Genomic DNA, 8,658 nt, shown 5'->3' with positions numbered 1-8,658 from the left:
TTTCTAGAGTTTCGCTCTGTTGCCCAGGCTGGAGTGCAGTGGCCGGATCTCAGCTCACTGCAAGCTCTGTCTCCCAGGTTTACGCCATTCTCCTGCCTCAGCCTCCCGAGTAGCTGGGACTACAGGCGCCCGCCACCTTGCCCGGCTAGTTTTTTGTAATTTTTAGTAGAGACGGGGTTTCACCGGGTTAGCCAGGATGGTCTCGATCTCCTGACCTCGTGATCCACCCGTCTCGGCCTCCCAAAGTGCTGGGATTACAGGCTTGAGCCACCACGCCCGGCCAGTTCCCATTTTTTAAAAGAGCAAACAAAGAGCCCAGGGGTGTGGTTGCGCAGTGACTGGGACCTTGTTTCACACCCATGCATTGGCCTGAGGCTGCTCCAGCAGGGAGAAGTGGGTGTCTGTCCGCAAGTCCCAGCCCAGGGGCAACTCCATTCTCTCCTTTTCCATTTTGCCCCTTGCTCCTGCCCCTTGCTGGGGTACCAGGAAATTAGGAGCCCAGAGTGGGGGCCACCAACTGCCTGAACACAGCTCCACAGCTGACTTGGGCCTTACAGAACGGAAAGAATTTGCACGTAGGCAGAAGGCAAAGAAAGGCATCCTGGGCAGAGGGAACGGTTTAGACAAATGAAGGAGGAAGGAAAATGCAGGGTGTGGACCGAGAACAGGAGGATTCAACACCACTGAATAGCAGCTTGTGTGGAAAGCAAGACCCAGGAACTTCAAGGACCTCGCCTGCCAGGCTGTGTGCGCCCTCTCCAGCCCACACAGACACTGTGCTTTTTCCCCAGGTGTCTGAATCCAGAGGCGGATGCTCTGGACTGTAGAACACCAGCCTCATCATGATCATGAGGAGGCAGGACTGCGAGAAACCCAGGGCCAACCCCAGCAGAGCAGGAGGCAGGCGAGGCAGGGATGAGGCAAGAAAGAGCACTGGCCTGGGAGGCAGACAGGGTGGCACCCCTGCTCTGCCTCTGACACCCTGGGAGCTGCTGGGCAGGAACCCTGGCCTCCTGCACTCATGTCAGTGTGCCTAAAGGGGATCAATAAATCCAGCTCTTCCTTCCAGGGGGTGGCGGGGCCTAGATTCGGGGGCGAGACCGCGTGTGTGTCACGCAGATGCAAAGGGGTGTCGCTGTTGCTCTGAGTGAGGGTCCACAGGCTTCTCGAGACCCTCCGTCCTGCCCTGTGAGACGGGGAGAGGAGAGTTGGGAGACACTTCCATGAGGGAGGAGCGTGGCGAGTATGGGGAAGGGGCTGTAGGGAGAGGCCCCTTGGGGACTGGGTGAAGGTCCTGGTTCGGGCTGTTCTCTCTCAACGTCACGTGTCTGTGGGCTTAGCGTGGCTTGTGGGAAAATCAGGCAGCTCAAGAAGGAAAACCCAGGAGCCTAGAAAAGAGAGAAGGCACAGCCCTGGCTTGGGTTCTGGTCCCATTACTGGCTGGGCCACGCCCTTTCCCCTCTTGGACCTCAATTTGCTGAGGATTAAATGGTAATGGGGGCAAAGTGCTAGCCTCAGCATGTGGCCCTTCCTTGCCAGTTCCCATTCGCCTCTGGGATTGGGAGGAGGGACCCTGAGGGCAGGAATCTCCTGTCCTGCAAGCTGGACCCAGGGGAACTTTGTAATGATGATGAATCCATCTTGACGCTTGCTGGCTGCACACCTACTGACTAATTGTCCTGTGGCAGTTGACTCATTTCTGAAGGATAGAACATGAGAGAAAAAAGTGATGAGGGAGTTAGGTCTCAGATTACTGCCTCAGAGGGATGCCAGGGCTGCATGCATCCAGCCCCTGGCTGTTCCTCACACAACGGACGCCTGTAGTCTAGCATTACCGCTAATGCGCAGCTCACCTGCATCTCCACCGCCAGCTCACCACCACCACCATCTCCCTCCCACAACTGTCACCTCCACCGGCTCCACCTGCGTCTCCACCTTCATCAGCACATGTGTCATCAGGACGTCCATCCCCACTTACCACCACCAGTGCCACCCCTACCCCCGAGGGATCCCTATCCTGATATTGGACCCTACCTCCATGACCGCCTCAGTCACTGCCCTTGACTCCAGCGCTAACCTGTCGCCCTCCAGGGCATAGCTGTAGCCACATCTCTGTCCCCGTCTCACTGAGGACTGTGGCTCAGCACTGCTGGGTATTCTGAGGATTGAGAACTTACTAATTCCCCTGAGCAGAGGGGCACAACTGTATTTATCAGTCTGGCTGAGTGCAGCCCTGCCGTCCAGCATGTGGGCTATCCCCAGCTGTCATCTCCAGGGTTCTTGGCAAGCCAGCATTTTCCATAGCAACTTCCCAAGGTTCCCCTGGCTAGAGTCACATGGAAGGTAGCATCAGAAAGAGCCCCAGGGCCCCTCCACACTTAGCCCTGGCCCTGCCCATTTAGCTCTGACCTCTGCAAGCAGCCTCAGACCCTGGGGAGCGTGGACGGTCACCAGGGAGGGAGGAAGCTGTTTCTATGGTGATTGCAGTGGGAGGAGCAGGCATAAGGTGAGGACAACCCCATAGAAGGAAGAAGGTTTGCATTTGCTGGGCGCCTATTGTGTGCCAGGCGCTGAGGTGGCACATTCTTATTCCCACTCATCCCCGCTGCCCACCCTCATCACTTAGTGGGGTTATTATTCTCACAAGGGAGGGAACGCTTAGAGAAGGGCAGTGAACTGCCCAACGAAGCTCTGCTGCTTCTTGACTGTAAACTGAAGCCAGCCTCTTCACCTCTCTGAGCTTTGTTTTCCCCATCTGTGAAGTGGGTAGAATGGTACCAGTTCTAGAAGGGTTTTTGTTTTGTTGTTTTTGTTTTGTTTTGTTTTGTTGTTTTTGGAGACGGTGTCTTGCTCTGTCTCCCAGGCTGGAGTGCAGTGGCACGATCTCTGCTCACCACAACCTCCACCTCCCGGGTTCATGCCATTCTCCTGCCTCAGCCTCCTGAGGATTACAGGCACCTGCCACCACACCTGGCTAATTATTGTATTTTTAGTAGAGATGGGGTTTCACCATGTTGGCCAAGCTGGTCTTGAACTCCTGACCTCATGATCCACCCGCCTCGGCCGCCCAAAGTGCTGGGATTACACGCGGCCTCCAAGGGTTTTTGTGAGCATTACATTAGCGCCCGGCTCTAGTTCTGGCAGGCAGGAGGTGCTTCCTCCATGGGTCTCTTGCTATTCATTGCCGTAATGTTTAACAGTTGTTGAACATTCCACCCCGGGCTTGTCCACATCTTTCTTCATCATTGCCTGTGTTTCATGTTACGGTCACTTCCAGCTTCCCATGATTATAAATAATCACTCCTGGTGAACAACTTTCTGCAAAAAGAGCTTCTTATTTTATGTTAGTTGGATGAGTAGGTCAACAGGGTAAACATTTTGAAGCTTTGGGGTCCACATCTGAACTGGGGTTTTCTCTTCTTGCTAGGGCCCTGGGGCCACGGGAGGGCTGCCTCCTTCTCCCTGCTTCAGGGAGAGGCGAGGGCCTTGGGCTTGGAGAGTGGCTGTGATTCCCACTCGCTTTCAGCTGTGAGGGCCCCAGCAGAACACTCCCAGCAACAGCCCGTCTGCTCGTCTGCAAAATGAGTTGCTGTGAAGATGAAATTCTATGAATCCCAAATATTCTGCCTCCAAACTACAGCCCTGCTCTTGCCTCTTCTCTCCAGCCCTGCTGCCCCCAGTTCAGCCGGGCGACACACAGCAACCAGAAAGATCTTAAGAGGAAATTAGTCCCTGCCACGCCCCTGCTTAAAACTCTGAAATGGCCAGGTGCGGTGTGTGGCTCATGTCTGTAATCCCAGCACTTTGGGAGGCCGAGGTGGATGGATCACCTGAGGTCAGGAGTTTGAGATCAGCCTGGCCAACATGGCAAAACCCCGTCTCTACTAAAAATACAAAAATTAGCTAGGTGTGGTGGCACACGCCTGTAATCTCAGCTACTTGGGAGGCTGAGGCAGCAGACTCACTTGAACCCGGGAGGCAGAGGTTGCAGTGAGCCTAGATCGCCCCACTGCACTCCAGCCTGGGAGACAGAGCTAGACTCCATCTCAAAACAAACAAAAAACCCTCCTCTGAAATGACCTGTTTTCCTGTTTTCTGTTTTTCTTAGAATAAAATGAAACATCCTTCCTGTGTTTCACAGGGTGGAGCATGCTGTGGCCCTGCCAAATTTCTGAACCTGCCTCCCTCCCATCATTCCCCACCTGTCTCCCTGCAACCCAGCCATAGGGACCTTCTCTGAACTCCTGGAATATACCTGTTTCTTCCCTGGCCCAGGCCATCTCTCATATTGTTTGTGCTACTTGGGACTCCCCCGTAACAGTGCTCACCTTATCACAGCAATATGGGTATTTAATTTTTAAAAATATCAAATAGGCCAGTCACAGTGGCTCACACCTGTAATCCCAGCACTTTAGGAGGCCGAGATGGGAAGATCGCTTGAGCCCAGGAGTTTGAGGCTGCAGTGAGCCAGGATAGCGCCATTGCACTCCAGAATGGGTGACAGAGCAAGAACGTGTCTCAAAAAACACCTAACAGGCTGGTCCAAGTGCAGTGGTGTTTACAGCTAATTTATCACAACCAGTTACAGATCGCTTTATTCCTTCTCCACTCAGACTGCTTCACTTGACTAGCCTTAAAACAAACAAACAAAATATCCAACAATACAACAAGGTTTCTAACAAAAGCCGGCCTTTTCCTGACCCACACCCCACGTCCCCAATATCCACTCTCTAGAAGCAACTGCTTTCATCTCCTTTGGCCCCTCCCCTCCCTCCCTCCCTCTCTCTCTCACTCTCTTTCTTTCTTTCCTTTTTTTTTTTTTTTGGACAGTCTTGCTCTGTCACCACCTAGGCTGGAGTGCAGTGGTGCAATCTCAGCTTACTGCAGCCTCTGCCTCCCAGGTTCAAGCAATTCTTGTGCCTCAGCCTCCTGAATAGCTGGGACTACAGGCACATGCCACCACACCTGGTTAATTTTTGTATTTTTTGTAGAGACGTGTTCTCACCATGTTGGCTAGGCTGGTCTTGAACTCCTGACCTCAGGTGATCCGCCTGCCTCGGCCTCCCAAAGTGCTGGGATTACAGGCATAAGCCACCATGTCCAGCCCTTCCTTCCTTCCTTCCTTCCTTTCCCTTTTTTTTTTTTTTTAAGCAATGGGGTCTTGCTCTGTTGCCCAGGCTGGAGTGCAGTGGCAAGGTCTTGGCTCACTGCAGCCTCAAACTCCTGGGCTCAAGCAGTTCTCCCACCTCAGCCTCACGAGTAGCTAGGACCACAGGCATTCACCACCGCACCTGGCCTGTTATTTAACAATATGTTGTTGTTTTGCTTTTTTTTGTTTTTTTTTTTTGATTTTTTTTGATATAGGGTCTCACTCTGTCGCCCAGGTTGGAGTGCAGTGATGCGTTCATGGCTCACTGCAGCCTGAAGCTTCCGGGCTCAAGTAATCCTCCCACCTAAGCCTCCCAAGTAGCTGGAACTACAGGCATGTGCCACCATGCTGGCCTAATTTTTGTATTTTTTGCAGAGATGGGTTTTTGCTATGTAGGCCAGGATGGTCTCAAACTCCTGAGCTCAAGTGATCCACCTGCCTTGGCCTCCCAAAGTGCTGGGATTATAGGCGTGAGCCACTGTGCCCAGCCTCATAATTTTTAAGACATTATCTGTTTATTTTTTTTATTATCACTTTCTTAGATTTTTTTTTTTTTTTTTTTTTTTTTTTTGAGATAGGGTCTTGCTCTGTCACCCAGTCTGGAGTGCAGTGACGAAATCTCGGCTCACTGCAACCTCGACCTCCTGGGCTAAGTCATTATCTGTTGATTTCTTTTTCTTTCTTTCTTTCTTTTTTTTTTAATTTTGAAACAAGTCTTGCACTGTTACCCAGGCTAGAGTGCAATGGCGTGATCTTGACTCACTGCAACCTCTGCCTCCCAGGTTCAAGCGATTCTCCTGCCTCAGCCTCTCAAATAGCTGGGGTTACAGGTGCCCGCCACTGTGCCTGGCTAATTTTTGTATTTTTCGTAGACATGGGGTTTTGCCATGTTAGCCAGGCTGGTCTCAAACTCCAGACCTCGTGATCCACCTGCCTCGGCCTCCCAAAGTGCTAAGATTACAGGTGTGAACCACCGCGCCCGGCCTATCTGTTAATTTCTTAAAGTGAAAGTTGAGGATTTTATTATCTTACAGCCCAACACACTTCCCCAGTGCGTACAGTAAGACTGTAGTCCATCGACCATGGGAACGGTCCCAGCTGAGCCACTGGTGAATGACGTTGCTGGATTCTTTCTAGTACAGCTTTCCTTTCCTGCATGGTCACTGGTTTTGCTTGCTTAGTTTTCTCTTTCTTTCTTTCTTTCTTTCTTTCTTTCTTTCTTTCTTTCTTTCTTTCTTTCTTTCTTTCTTTCTTTCCTTCCTTCCTTCCTTCCTTCCTTCCTTCCTTCCTTCCTTCTTTCTTTCTTTCTTTCTTTCTTTTTTTTTTGAGATGGAGTCTCGCTCTGTCACCCAGGCTGGAGTGCAGTGGCGCCGTCTCAGCTCAGTGAAAGCTCTGCCTCCCAGGTTCACGCCTTTCTCCTGCCTAAGCCTCCCACGTAGCTGGGACGACAGGCGCCCACCACCAAGCCCGGCTAATTTTTTTGTATTTTTAGTAGAGATAGGATTTCACCGTGTTAGCCAAGAGGGTCTCCATCTCCTGACCTTGTGATCCGCCCACCTCGGCCTCCCAAAGTGCTGGGATTACAGGCGTGAGCCACCGTGCCCGGATGCTCGCTTAGTTTTTTACATGGTATCACAAGTTCATCCCTTCACCCTAGCCAGAGGTGTACATCTCCTCGAAATGTTCACGCCATCAGTTCTATTTCCACGTGTGTAGACAGCCCTCGAAAGCTCGCTGAGCCCTTCTTCCCATCGGGACCCGCTGTGGTCTCAGTGCCCCTTTCCCTCTCTTCTGTGTTGATCTCTCTGTTTCCTTTATCTTGGCTTACTCCCTTCATAGAATGGATTATGTTCTCCAGTAGCTTCCCAAGAAAAGATGCAGAAGAGGTAGCATTTTTCACTTTGCGTGTCTAAAAATGTTTTTATTTTGCTCTCATACGTGACTGACAATTTTGGTGGGTGTGGAATTCTAGGTTGGAGATTATTTGTCTTCAGTATTTTGTAGGCGTCGTGTTCTGGTTATTTACTGCTGCTTGACAGAATGCCCCAAAACTTAGTGGCTTAAACAACAATTTATTATTGTATTTCCTGATTCTATAGGATGAGAGTTGGGATAGGGCATACCAGGAATTGCTCAGCTCTGTTCCATGGTGTCTGGGGCCTCAGCTGGGGTTATGTGAAAGGTTAGGGGTTGGACAGTGGGGACTGGCTGGACATCTTGCTGTCCCTCAATGCACAGGCCTCTCAACATGGTTAGCCTGGGCTTCCTCATAACATGGCGGCCTCAGGGTAGTTGAACTTCTAACAAGGTATCTCCAGGTTCCAAGAGCAAAGTGGCCCAAGAGGCCCAGGTGTAAGCTGCAAAGCTTCTGAATGCTGCATTTCTGCCACATTCTGTTGATCAAGCAAGTCACTAAGGCCAGCTCAGATTCAAGAGGAGGGGATTAGACTTCACTTCTCAATAGAAGGAATGTCAAAGAATTTGTGACACCATTAATCTCCCACACAGAGCTCCATGAACTCCAGGACTGTTACCGAAAAGCCCCATAACCTTCTGATTCTGGGTGTCTGTATGTCACTTCTTTTTCTCTGCACAAGATGTCAGGGTCTTGTCTTTGTCCCGAGTACTCTGAAAATGCTTCGGCTTGGGTTTTCTCTTCCTTCCTTTCTAAAATATTTTCTTGGAATTCTTTCAGTCTGGAAGTGTGTTATTCACTTCTACAAAATCTATTGTTTATCCTTGTTTGATAGTTTCCTTTCCCTGTTTTCCTTCTCTGTTTCTCTTTCTGGGACTTCTATTAATCAGACATTGGACCTCCTGGATTAATCCTCTAATTTCCTATTTTTCTCTCCTAGTTTCCGTATCTCAATTTTATATTCTGATTCCTCCATTACATTTTTAATTCCTGCATTGTATTTTTTAAATCTGTAACAGTAACTGTCAACTAGGGGTGATCTTTCCACCACTCTCCTTCCCCCATCAGGAGACATCTGGCAATGTCTGGAGACATTTTTGGGTGTTGCAACTTGGGGGTTGCTACTGGCATCTAGTGGGTAGAGGCCAGAGGTGTTTAACAGCAAGGAAATATCGGCTGGGTATGTGAGAATTAGACAAAGGGTGGTTGTGGCATGGCTTTGGATTGGTTGGTTTGCATAGGAGAGGCAGGTCTGAAGGCAAGGTGCTTGCTGTCTCCGGGAATTAGCCAGCCCTGGGATGGAAGTCTTTCCCTAGCCAGCAAGGCCCCAAAGATGTCAAAGCATCATAAACACAGAAAATAAAAACAAATGGCTGGGCTCAGTGGCTCACACCTGTAATCCCACCAATTTGGGAGGCCGAGGCAGACGGATCGCCTGAGGTCAGGAGTTTGAGACCAGCCTGGCCAACATGGTAAAACTCTGTCTCTATTAGAAACACAGGCCGGGCGCGGTGGCTCAAGCCTGTAATCCCAGCACTTTGGGAGGCCGAGACGGGCGGATCACGAGGTCAGGAGATTGAGACCATCCTGGCTA

Source organism: Rhinopithecus bieti, unplaced genomic scaffold (assembly GCF_001698545.2).
Source record: "Rhinopithecus bieti isolate Rb0 unplaced genomic scaffold, ASM169854v2 scaffold_26546, whole genome shotgun sequence".
NCBI lineage: Eukaryota > Metazoa > Chordata > Mammalia > Primates > Cercopithecidae > Rhinopithecus > Rhinopithecus bieti.
This window is presented reverse-complemented; position numbering follows the sequence as displayed.